The sequence below is a fragment of the Strongylocentrotus purpuratus genome, unplaced genomic scaffold (genome assembly GCF_000002235.5).
Source record: "Strongylocentrotus purpuratus isolate Spur 01 unplaced genomic scaffold, Spur_5.0 spur5_scaffold_19, whole genome shotgun sequence".
NCBI classification, from domain to species: domain Eukaryota; kingdom Metazoa; phylum Echinodermata; class Echinoidea; order Camarodonta; family Strongylocentrotidae; genus Strongylocentrotus; species Strongylocentrotus purpuratus.
This window is the reverse complement of record NW_022145604.1, coordinates 3,958,480-3,972,348: the sequence shown is the minus strand read 5'-3', so window position 1 is coordinate 3,972,348 and position 13,869 is coordinate 3,958,480. Positions and strand designations below refer to the sequence as shown.

At 34.1% G+C, this 13,869-nt stretch overlaps 1 long non-coding RNA gene across 1 annotated transcript; it reads right to left on the bottom strand.

The window, feature by feature from the left end:
* Positions 1–1,016: 1,016 nt before the first annotated feature.
* Positions 1,017–13,808, bottom strand: LOC105446815. Its single transcript, XR_004064899.1, has 5 exons — positions 13,196–13,808; positions 10,639–10,712; positions 9,880–10,134; positions 9,435–9,578; positions 1,017–1,796 (listed from the first exon to the last, which is right to left on the bottom strand). It is a non-coding gene; the product is annotated as an uncharacterized LOC105446815 (long non-coding RNA).
* Positions 13,809–13,869: the final 61 nt, after the last annotated feature.

Sequence of the window (13,869 nt, the reverse complement as noted above, 5' to 3'; positions counted from 1 at the left end):
TAGTGATTATGTCACATTAGTTTCATGTCCTGTACTATGTATAATATGTTACAATTGCATGAATTTTGTATTTAAACACTGTTGTAAATAGCTGTTATTTTATGATATGAACAAATAAAGTCCCTCGAAAGAGGATAAATAAAAGAAGAAAAAAAAGTGGAACTCGATTAAATCAAAATGTTGTATTAGTCGAAGGTAATCTCAATACTCACTACTTATTGTCTATTGTATTTTGCCCATGTAAGTCAAAATTTGTCTAAGTTGAAACTATTTCATAAATCTCATTAGATTTAACTTATGCAATGTTGACTCTACATGTAATTGCTTTAAACCTCTTTCCCACACTTTACTGGTGAATCTTGTACGTTAATAATCATTAGGTTTCCTTCAAGACCGCATTTTTCTCTCTTACAAAGTGTCACTCTTCTGTCAGACATTCCCTCCCTCCCTTTCTGCTGTCACATGCATCATTTTCATTCACATCACCCTTGATATTCTCTTTCTTTTTCATGTTTCCATGATATCTTTGGTAATGCAGTTAATGCACCCCACTTCCAGATCTCATGCTCTTTTAAGAGACTCATCATTCTCAACACATGATCATTCCATCTCAATCAACTTCTCTTTACCACTTCCACCAGAGTTTCTTCTATGCCCAACTTTCACTCGAGCTGACTTGAAATGATAAACATGTTTAAAAAATACAATTTGGCTTATATAGCAACTTGCCATTTAATTTCTATTTTTATTTCAATTCAATACATTTCAGTTCAAATTATTGATTTATTTTAGGCTTTTTATGATCGCAAGAGTGTCGCCGAAGATTTCAGTGAAATAGCCTCTTCATATTAAAGTTATACTTTGAATGTTTGGAGCATTATTTTTTATTAGTTTGAAATATTATTCAATTTTTGCATACATAATGAGCCCTGTGACCTTTGACCTCGTGACCCCCAAATCTAATCAATTCATTGGCTCTGCAAGTTACATACATGACTAAAGTTTGGCGGTAATCCATCAATTGGTTCTTGAGATAATGCGATCACGAGAACGGGACGTACGTACGTACGGACGGACAACCCGAAAACATAATGCCTCCGGCTACTTCGTAACAGAGACATAAAAAAGGGGAGCCCTATCCTAATAATTACAGAGGTATAACCTTACTCAGTTGGTTTGGCAAGTTGTTTACTGCAGTTCTGAATGAGCGTCTTACTACATTTCTCAAATACAATAACTTGATTGGGGATGAACAACCTGGTTTTCATAACGGTCATCCAACGCTTCATCACATTTTTGTACTTCATACATTAATTGATTTAGATCTTTCCAATAAAGAAAAGTTCTTCTGTGCTTTTATTAATTATAGAAAGGCATTCAATCTTGTTGACAGGACTTCTCTTTGAAACAAACTTTTGAAAAGCAAAATTGATGGTAACATATGTATGATGGGGTGACCAAAGTTCGCAGAGATTTTGAAAATATATTAGAAAATGTGATATCGATCAATGATTTCTCATATTCTACACAAATGTGTTTATTTCAATTATTACCAAATGGACAGCAAAGTTTTTTACTAAAAATTGCTTCAACTAGAAAATTGATCGTGAAAGGATTCCGGAGATATCACGACCTAAAAATTTGATACAAGTGATTTGGTGCAGAAGGGTCCACTCGCAGGGGGCTGGTTGCTGGAGAGTCCACTCGGAGGGGTCTGGGTGCAGAAAGGTCCACTCGCAGGGGGCTGGTTGCTGGAGGGTCCACTTGCAGGGGGCTGAGTGCAGAAGGGTACCCTCCTGTAAAATAAAAAAAGGACAATATTTTGGAAGGTGGGGTCACATTGTTTATTATCTAAATGTGTTGCACTTCGACCTTCATTACTGTTATTCCCACATAAATTGCAAATTGAGAGAAGACTTGTCTTATTTAGGTGCCTTGGATCAAATACCATGCACGATCCGCCACGGCGGACTAACCTAAGTTCGCACGCGGGAAGGCTATATAGTCCCTCCCATGATCCTTTTCTATTATTTTTGTCTTAATTCAGCTCCTTCCTCCCTGTATCCTTTATATTATAGTCATGAAAATTTTAATGGTTTATGTCAATTTCTTAATGAGGAGTTATGCCATGTTTCACAGTGGTTTGATTGCAATAAGTTATCTCTTAATACTTCCAAATCTAGCTTTATATACTTCCATCATAGACACAATACAATTAGAGAAAATTTATTAACCAATCTTAATATTAGTTTGAATAATGTAATCATAAAACGTGTCCAATTTACAAATATCTTAAGGAGTTATTATCGATCAACATTTATAATGGATTGAACATATATTTACTATATCTAAACAAATATCAAGGAATGTTGGTGTCATCAGCAAACTGCGCCATTTTTTTGCCAGAATATATTTTAATCTTACTGTACATAAGGCGCGATAGCTCAGTCGGTAGAGCAGTGGTCTCGTAATCCAGTGACCCGGCTTACTAACAAGCATTTATTGCTTTCATTTTCATTGCTGTCAGGTAAATAACCACCACTATCAAAAATGCTATCAAAACAATTCAATGATTTTACCTATAGTAATTTAATGTATTGCAATGTTGTATGAGCCAATACATATCCCAGTAGGCTACTTGGATTATTGAAATTGCAAAAATGAAATTGTAAGAATATGTTCAATGTCTCACTACGCATTTTGACAACGCATTTAAACGGGTGACTCTGGGTTTCGATGCTAATGCATTATTATTCTGTATACAAATTGTATTTTAAATATTCCCCTCTAAATTTGTCTTTTGCTACTGCTACGGCGTTTACATCTACATTACTTATTTTTCCAGGAACCTATAATATACAAGCACTGATTTTTAATAGGTTCCTCACATTCTACTTAATCTTTTATATGAATTGAGAATCATTGAGACATGCACATTTATACATGTAGTACAATTGTATGTATAATTTTTTATTTTATATGTATGTCTATATTTTTTGTAAAATGTGGAACAATACAAATTTGAAACTTGAAACTATACTGCCCCTTCACAACCACTATTTACAAAACTTAATCTTCTCACTATCTATCAATTGAATGATGACTGTATCTCATTAATGGTCTTCAAACATAAACCTAACAAATTATCATATAATCTTAGGCTGGGGACTGCCTTGACAGAACCTCTATTTGGTTCTTTTGCAGTTTCCCATTTCATGTTCATTATCTATTTCTGTGCTGCAAACTTGTTCATTTTTTACTCTTGTCTATACTTCTCTTTCTAATTTTGTGGTTAAAGTTCAATATGTACTATACTGTGTATCCTACATGTAATTATGTTCTTGATGTACAATGTGTTTTCAATTTTTTTTGTTTCCCTGTTTAATGCTTTTTTGTTATGTAATTTTGATTATTTTGCTCAAAATCTATCACAATCACTAACATACTGTATATACATGTATGGCGCATAATATGTGAACCCAACATATATAGCCATAGCGTGAAAGGCGATTTTAATAGAGAGGAGGGGGGGGGGTGCACATGTATGTTGCAATTAGCTAATATTATGTTCTTGTATTTGCGCCAGGCTTCAAGTTTTCAAACGATTGTTTTCAGGAAAATTGTTCTGTTGCACCTATATTCCACCTGGTGATCCACTCACATTCGGATCCCAACATTTAATTACGTTCTTTATCAAACCAAAGTGATTCAAAATTTTTGAATCCAATGAATCGTCTTCAGTTTATAAGAAAAAAAACCATTCTTTATCAAGCTTAGAAAAGTATTACAAAAGATATAATTCATAAAATCTCACAACGTTTGAGAGGTTTATTTTGCCCTTTTGTTTTTTTGTGTTATTGTTGTTTTTTAAATTTGTTTTATACCAGTGTAAATGTGTTAGATTCTTTTCATTTTATATATCAAAACTTTGATAGACTTTTGATCTTTGTTTGTTCCTCACATTTTCATTTAACTTATAGTTGATTGTTTTATTGAATTCCCTCCCATGATCCTATTCTATTATTTTGCCTTAATTCAGTTCCTTCCTCTCTCTTTTCCTTCCTCTCGATCACTCTTACTGTTTCATTTTATATTGTTATTTCTGAACTCTAAATATAATATCCATCTTCCTTAATTCGCTTGCATTTATGTCAACTTTAACAAGCAATATGATTTTGTTGTTCTTGAATCCATGTCTAATACTTTTTGTTATCTAATTTCATATCATAATCATATCATCATTTCATTAGCCATAGCATGAAAGGCGAGTTTAATAGAGAAGGGGGAGGGGAGGGGGTCGAGAAACAAAGGGTAAGCGTTGACCCGTGTATTGTTTGTGACATCTATTCAATACACGACTGTTTAATGCGCCCATATAGGCCGGAGGGGTTGGGCAAAGGCAGCATTGAATGTCCGAGATGCCATCCTCTCTTTTCCTCCCTCTCGATCACTCCTATTGTTTCATTTCATATTGTTTATTTCTGAACTCCAAATATAATATATCCATCTTCCTTTGCTTGCATTTATCTTTAACTAGCAATATGATTTTGTTGTTCTTGATTCCCTGTTTAATACTTTTTTGTTATCTAATTTCAATTCATTTGCTCAAAATCTATCACAATCACTAACATATATATGGCGCATAATATGTGAACGTGACGTAGCCATAGCATGAAAGGCGAGTTTAATAGAGGGGGGGGGGGGGTCGAGAAACAAAGGGTAAGCGTTGACCCGTGTATTGTTTGTGACATCCATTCAATACACGACTGTTTAATGTGCCCATATAGGTTGGCAGGGTTGGGCAAAGACAATGTTGAATGTCCGAGTTACGTAACAGCCTTGGGTTAAGGGTGGGGGGGGGGGGTGTGACCAAAGTGAAAAGAGGGTTTGGTCAGCTTTCAAGCAGCTAAGATTTTTTGAAAGGTATGAATCAGAATGTGTTTAATAGCAAAGAAAAAAATACTGTTTTGCGGAGCGAAAAGTTTTTGCTTGTTTTAAATTTTCTCTCTTTTTTTTGGACTTTAAAGCTCCCATAGGTCAAGTTTGTCACTGTTGCCATATTCTTCAGCCATAGCAGTAAGCTGCCAGAATTCTAGTCAAGTCTGACTAGTTCATCAGTTTACCATCAGTTGCTGTACCAGTATTCTCAACAAAGTTTTGTCCCACCATTATAAACTGGAATATGAACTCATAAAACAGAAAATAAGATGGATTCAAGTCAAACTCTACATAACTGTACTGAACTCATTAGCATAATGCATGCGTGGCATTGATTCCAAATTGGCCGCGCCCATGAGACATACTTTTATTCATGTGTTTTTCCAGTTAAATAATAATTGACAAAACAGAATTACAGTAAAAGGGAAATATAGTTTTATGTCATTTATAAAGTAAAAAGTGTATATTTATAGACGTCCTGAAAATAAAGGAATGTTTATTATTGTGCATACAATCTTGAATTTTATGCAGCTTGTTTGGGTGACTAAAGTTGGTCTGTAAAATTTGATTTAGATTACAAGACACTGTTTATTGACTTGGTGAAAGGTAAAGCTTTGCACCTCTGGTATGGTATTTTGAGTAAGAATTGAAAGAAAGTGTTTATTCAGAACTCAAAAGGCTTACTGTAGTACAGGTGTACATGTACATTTCAAGTGTAGATTACAGGTGCAAATTACAGGTGCAAATTACAGGTTATGCCAGTTAGTTTATTTTGTATCAAGTGTAATCTATAGATTATTACTGGAAAAAATCCTGTGGTTTAAACAATTCTTGATTGCAAAGTTTTAGAGCAAGTCAGATATTTAAGTTAAATTCATTAAACAGTGTTGTATTAAATGAAGACATTTTATAAGACAGTTTTTTATAGGCGAGCAGAGATATGCAAATTAAGCGCCTGTCAAAGCCAGTGGAAGGTCATACAATACATTTAAAGTGACAATCCAATATTGAGGTTTAGCACAAATTTATGCTTTGCAGACAGATGTGCATAAACAAGCTTGTGTATGGATGCAAGATAGAGATATTTACAGTTATTTTGGTTTATGCAAATTGGCAGTAATCTGTTTAAAGGGCCACTCTAACCCAACTAACCTAGCCTTACAAAACATGAATTCACCTCTACTTATTACTATTCCAGCCTCTGATTTTTCAGAAAATCTCTAAATTGACCCAAAAATGCAAATAGCCATCCATTTTTCACAGTTCTCATGCTTGCTGGGCTACGCCCCTCAAAAAAAGGTAACATGGTCACGTGGCTTGATGACACATTTGACGTCATTGCGGGCATGTCCGATTTGATAATTTCATAATTAGGAATGACAAAATTGCCAGAAACGTACTGGGATTATCAAGTGCATATTATTTTTTTGATAAATATCTTTAAAAAAAATTAATTAATATCATAGTTTGCCTTTTTAAAGACATTTTAATGCCTAAATCACCCTCCTTTTCACCGGAGAGGCGCCTGCAGTGACGTCAAATGCATCATCACCGAAACTGGGCTTTTTTCCTGCGCATTCTGAGTCATCATTATTAAAGCTAGATTCCAGAATTGTTGACGATATCTAAGAAAAATCATTGTCATGTTCGGAATCTCCGCCAAAAATTATTCTACATCTCTTTTAAATTTTTTTTAGCCCATTTTGGTTAGAGTGGCCCTTTAAAGGAAAGCCAAGTCAGTTTGAGAAACTCTGAAAATATGAGTTTATCAAGTAGTGCATATTAGGAAATGCAAAAGGTTCGTAGCCATTGTTTACTCTGAATTTTCGATAGGTAAAGGATGAGGTCAAGATTGACAGTTTATAGTACAAAAGCAAAATGTCTTTTAATAAATAAATGTTTATAGATACAGTTACTTGGCATAGTCATATATTTTGTATTGTATCTTGTGTAACATGAACCATGTACTAAATCTGTCATTGTTATTTTACATGTTTTGCAGATCAAATGAAAAAGCCTAACATCCTAAACTTCTATTTTTCCCTTTCTTCAACTATTCAAATACTAAGCTGGAAGAATTGTTGTACATACTTTAATTTTTTAGCCATGTTAAGCTTCACTCAATCATTGAGTAATAAATGTAAATATGTATAGAAATTATAGAAATAAAAACCTTGCTTGAGAATAAGACAAAAAAAAGAAGGCTGCTGTTTTTGTTGTTGTTTGGTTTTTACGGCACTGTCATTCAAAGAGTTCACATTTTGCGCCATTCATTTATAAATGATAATCTTTTCATGAGTGTTCCGAAAATCAAATAATTGTGAACATAACCCCACAAAATAATAAGTTTGGAAGAAAAAAATGTGACAAATAAAGCTACAACAAAGCGAAACATATTAAAGGAAGAAAGGGCATGAATGTACGACTTGTATAAATGTTTGATATATAAATTTTCTTGATAAGTTCTCCCTTTGGGGGAAGGGAATCTGAATTCTGACTTTACATAGCAGGGGCTGTGGAGTGTTTTTAAAAGGGGGGAGCGCCTGAGCATTAACAATTTATAAACCTGTTTTTTTGAGATTTTATGATACGTGTCTACTAACGCTCTCGCCTGCATTACGCAATTCGATATGATGAAAAATTGAGGTTGGGACATTATTTATAGGCAGGGTGGCCCATTAACAGCCCCCCCCCCAAAAAAAAAAAATATATATAAATATATATATATATATATATATATCGTCGGTGGGGTGACAAAACCCAGTATCTCAAAAATCATGAATTTTCAGGAGAGCGAAAAAACTTTCCTGTCTCAATAAATTTAGTGCTGTGACACTGTCCTTTCTTTTTAAAACTGGAATATTTATATTATAATTTTTAATGTCATTGTTGAAATACAGTAAAATAATTGTTTTTATATTTGAAAGTGAGTTACGAGATTTTTGCGTTTATCTACATTGAGATACAAGTTTTGAGTTTGTATTCAAATTGAGATACAAGTTCTTACTTTCAACTCTGAATGAGTTACGAGGATTTGGTTGAATAAGTTACGAGGATTTGAATACACTAACTTCGGTACTGTTAGGCCGTGTGTGAGTTACGAGGAAAAGGAATTACGTATCTTATGATACAAGGTTTTGTCAGTGCAGCTTCAAAGGGGGTTAAAGTTACGAGGTTTAATTTAAGGGTGTTTGTGTGGAATTTGTGAGAAAAAAAACAAGAAAGAGGCATTCCATGGATTTATCAGGTGGTGTCGTAGGCCATTAGGTACAAACTTATGCAAAAAAAATCAAAATCTCACAAAATTGAGATACATGTACAAGGTTTTGTCACCCCACTAACGATATACTGGTATATATATATATATATATATATATATATATACATTTGAAATCCTCTGAATATAATCAGCATTTTGAAGTGAATATTGGCTAAGAATCATCAGAAGAATTATTTACTATAATTTGTACCAAGAGTGATTACTTTAATGGAATATCAACAAATAATAAAAATTGCTTTATCAATCATCATATTTAGTTATGAAAACATAATGATTTATTGATTCTCATATTAAGTTGTGAAAACATAACCAAGTCTACTCACCTAAATGACTTTTGACCTTAACTTTGTGACCTGGAATTTGAGTCATATGATCTGTAATACTTGATAACCCTTCTGTACAAGTTTCATGGAATTTGAACAAATGCTTTTGAAATTATGCTAAAAATTCAAAATCTCGATGTTGATACCACAACAAAGAAAAAGTTTGCAGACCTTAAATTACATTTGACGTTTACTTTGTCACCTAAAAGACTAATCACATGATTGATGATACTTGATAACCCCTATGTTTCATGGAAGTTTCATGGAATAGGAATGTATACTTTCAAAATTAAGATAAAATTCAAAACTGTAACTTTTTGTTAAGTTTAGATGTTGATGCCACAACATAGTCCAAGTTTGTTGACCTGAAATGACCTTTGACCTTAACTTAGTGACCTGAAATTCTACTCACATGATCGGGGATGCATGATAATCCTTTAGTGTAAGTTTCATGGAATAAGAACTTTACTTTCAAAATTATACTAAAATTTCAAAAACTTAACCTGAGGTCGTGTTATTGATGTTGACGCCTTCGCCGCCGGAAAAGCGGCGGCTATGTCTCGCTTTTCGCTATGCAGGCAAGACAAAAAAGTGGGTGCTGTCCCCCCAGTCCCCCAGTTCTGTGGCACCTGCATGGTGTAAGAGTTAAAAGCACAGAGCCCCCAAGCATCGCATGAATAAGGGGATTAGGACAATCACAGCTTTCACACAAACTAGGCTGCATTGCAGGATGCACGCGTGATTACAGCCACTTGAATTGATCCAAAGCGCCTTACAGATCACCTTATGTTTATTAAAATCTACATGTATGTACATACACATTGCCTAAATTATTTTGTTGTGATATCTTACAAGAAGAACTAACATTACAATTACTTTCTATTCCCACTCACAAAGGACTGGATGCAGAAGGGTCCACTCACATGGGCCTGGGTATTGGAGGGTCGCACTCACAGGGGCCTGGGTGCGAAAGGGTTCACTTACAGAGGCCTGGTTGCTGGAGGGAACACTTGCAGGAATTTGAGTGCAGACAGACTCTTTAAAAATATAGGATAATATTTTGTAACGTGTTGGTAACTTTGTTAATATCTAAATATGTTACATTATGATCTTATTAATACTCTTTTTTATAACTATATATTGTATGATGATTGTATTTACAAGTCACCAAGACATATATTCTTTACTATTATTTATCATAAAAATCCAAATTTCAAGAGGACTGGTGTTTATGCACATCAAAATATTTTCTATTATAATCAATATCTACATGTATAAACATTAACCTAAATTATATTGTTATGATATATTACAGGATGAAATAATTAGTGCACTTACTCTCTATTTCTCTGAGAGAAGCAAGTGGAACATCGTCATTTTCAGACCCAGCTTTAGATTCTGTGTCAAAATCAGCAATGACTGTCACTGTTCCAGGCCAGGGTCCATCAGTTCCAAACTGTCTAATTCATCACCGCTCTAGACCCCAATTTCAGTCTTGCAGTGTAGCACAATTCATTCTTGAGAACTGTATTTTCCTGACCATCTCTGTCCCACTGAACAAGCACTATGTCATTGTCACTAGACAATGACATCCTGTACAGAAGTATGGAAGTGACACGTTAGAAATGATACCTTTTGGGGGTTCAAATAAATACTCAACATACTAGATGGCTCAAGGCAGTATACACACATATGTGTTTGTATGCATAAACAACTGCAATCATTTAGAAGTTCATGAACCAGGATTATTTCAGAACCCATTTTTTATCATTAGAGTGTTAATATTTGTTTATCTTATGCATTCTCCTGAACATAATAAAAACAGAAAAGAATCATTGAGGCTGTGAAATACCTACTGAAAAATTAGGTATTGCAACACTGACAGGGCATAACAAAAAACCTAGATTCATAGCAAATAAAATGTTATGTACATGTACATGTACATGTATGTACAAGACTACTTCTGATAGCCAGAAACATCAGTACTGTAAAGCCTAAAGGATGAATGCATTAAATAAATAAGTAGAATTTTCCCTGTACTGTCCCATGATTGGATCAATAAGTACAACTGTGTCAGATAATTCAACAAATATGTACCTGGATTAACTTTACAGTAGATGTCAATATGAGAGCTGTTGGGCTAGCAATTGTTGTAGCTTCACATGTCACGCCTGAAATTGGAAAATTGAAACGCACATCACAAATCATGGTAAAAATGGAGAAAATGTTGGAGAAGTAACTGGGTTTCCTTGCATGATTTAAATACTAGGACACTGCTAACATTTAAATTTCACAGATAGGACATGTACATGATATATTCATAATTCCTGCAAAAAATTCTACAGAATTCGATGTAGGCTGCAAAAGGGACATAGTATCTTTACGGAGAAATATAATATTTGCTCTAATATTATACATTAAAGGGGCTGTAGCATGGGAAATGCTGGTTGACGCCATCTACGTCTTCTTTTGGACAACTGTACGTAAACGAATGGACTTGATTAACTGGGTCAGGGTCGCGAAACAAATAAAAACAAAGTTCTCCTCATGCTTCAGTTTCGCGTATGTTGCATGCATGTGAATACGTAGTCCTTCTGCAGTCGCGTCGTCCGTAGTCATATTATACCCGATTTTTCCCGAGTGGGCCTTGGGAAAGACGCATACCGGTAGCCCCTTGAAGGGGAAATAAAGTACTTGTACAAACATTACACATTAAGGGGAAATAAAATGTTTGCCCTAATATTATACGTTAAGGGGAAATATAATATTTGCCCTAACATTATACATTAAGGGGCAATTTAGTATTTGCCCTAACATTGATTATACACTAAGGGGAAATATAATATTTGCCCTAACATTGATTATACATTAAGGGGAAATATAATATTTGCCCTAACATTGATTATACATTAAGGGGAAATATAATATTTGCCCTAACATTGATTATACATTAAGGGGAAATATAATAATTGCCCTAACATTGATTATACATTAAGGGGAAATATAATATTTGCCAAAACATTATACATGTACATAAAGGCCGGGGAAATATAATATTTGCTCTTACATTATACATTTAGGAGAAATTTAGTATTTGCCCTAAAATTATACATTAAGGGGAAATATAATACTTGCCCTAACATTATACATTAAAGGGAAAATAAAATACTTGCACTAACATTATACATTAAGGGGAAATATAATGAATGCCCTAATATTATACGTTAAGGGGAAATATAATATTTGCCAAAACATTATACATTAAGAGGAAATTTAATATTTGCCCAAAAATTTTACATTAAGGGGAACTATAATATTGCCCTAACATTAAACATTAAGGGGAAATATAATATTTGCCCTAACACATGCTTTATTTGCCTTGTTAATATGTGTTGACTGCATAGGGTGTGTAGGCCCTATACTATATATAATTTGAAAAATAAAAAGGAGTATAGGTAATAAGAAACAAAATCACAAGAAAAGGACCTAATAATAATGATATTAATAATAATAATGATGACAACCACGACGACGATGATGATAATAACAATAATGATAATAACCATAATAATGATAATAATAAAAATGATAATAGTAATAATAATAATAATAATAATAATAATAATCAGAAATAGATCTAGACTACTCATTGTGAATAATACACAGGTGTGAATGTGTTATGGTCGTTGCAGCGCATGAGGGTATTCACTATGGTGCAATAAAATTATTGAGGCGTAGCCGAGTGTATTTTGTGCCAACGTGAATAGCGCTGCATCGCCATAACGTCATAAACAAAAACCTATGTATTTCAATTTCAATTTCCAATCATAAATATCTTGATAATCAGGCAGGCGATCGGCTTGTAAAAGACATGGGGTTTCTGACTGACCTAATTAATTATGATGGTAGCACAAGCTAAATCCAGGATTTCGTTTCAGAATCCAAGTCAAAGTTACCCTACTCTAGCATTAATCCCAAATGCTATAGTGAAGTGAATCAGTTCCTAAAAGCGATATTGCTTTTAGGAGTGATATTGTGCCTAATTCCTAAGGCTAAATTAAATCAAATGTAACAGCAAAGTGAGTTTAGAATTAGACTTCGACTCGCTAGATCTATCATCTAGATCTAGAGCAATTTTCAATTCAATGAAGTCAATTCAATTCAATTAAGTTTATTCATTTCCATAAAAATCACATTACAAAAAACACATTCATATAATAACATGCAAAATCTTTCACAAAAATATACACAAGTATAAGTACATTAAAATATTAAACAATAATGGAAAAAGGGGAGTTATAAAAACCCAAATAAATAATTTTGCCGAGATATCTCCCCAAAATATAATTAAACAAATTCTGATGAACATAATAAAGATTTGAAATTATATAAACTAATTTTGCCCCAAAGAAAACTCGTATAAAAAAAATATTTAACGTAAAAAAAATGGGATAAATTTTTAGCTGTTAGACTAATCGTTATAAAAAAAGTGTTAGTGAATCACCCCAGCCATTTTTTCTATTGTGTATTGTTCATGTACTTTAGTTTATGTAATGCCAACGAATTAATTTCCAAATGGACCAATAAAATTGGGCAATCCTATACTTTAGATAACCTAAAATTGATCTGAATCTGAATGTAGCTGTGTACTCACTCAGCTCAGCTCAGCTCAGCTCGGTAGGCAGTGCAGTAGGCAACTTGCCAACTCCAGGAAGCTCTGCCGCCACGCCTTGGGGGGCGCAGCTACCTGGAGTTAGCTCCTCGCGAGAGCCGCCAGACTTCCCGGCAAGCGAGTCTTACTTTCACTTTGGCAAACTTCGAAGCTTCGTTAGCAATTAGCATCATTCTGCTCATCTCAAGCGGCGTTATCTCGTATTAAATTATTTTCACGTATTTTCAAAATCCTAAAATAGCGAGTAGTCACAAGATAAATGTAATAGGTATCAATATTTTCCGATAATTAGACATTTACCGTACAACTTGGATTCCCGAAATTCGAAATCACAGATTATTTGTTGTTGTTGTTGTAACATAATAGTGGTATCTTCAATGTACAAATGTTGAAAGAAATTTACAGTGTTATGGAGGGCGAAGTGTGCGATCGTGAATTACGTGGTCGGGACGCGATCGGGACAACCACTGCAGCTTGCAGTGGTTGTCCGAGACAACGACTGCGAATTATCGAGCGGTTTACATAGACTCGCGTATGTTAGCTGGACAACCACTGGAAAAATTTAGGACAACATCTGCAGATTATCTCTCTCTCTCTCTCTTTCTCTCTCCCACCCACCTTCCTTTGCTCTGTTTCTCTCTCTCTCTCTCTCTCTC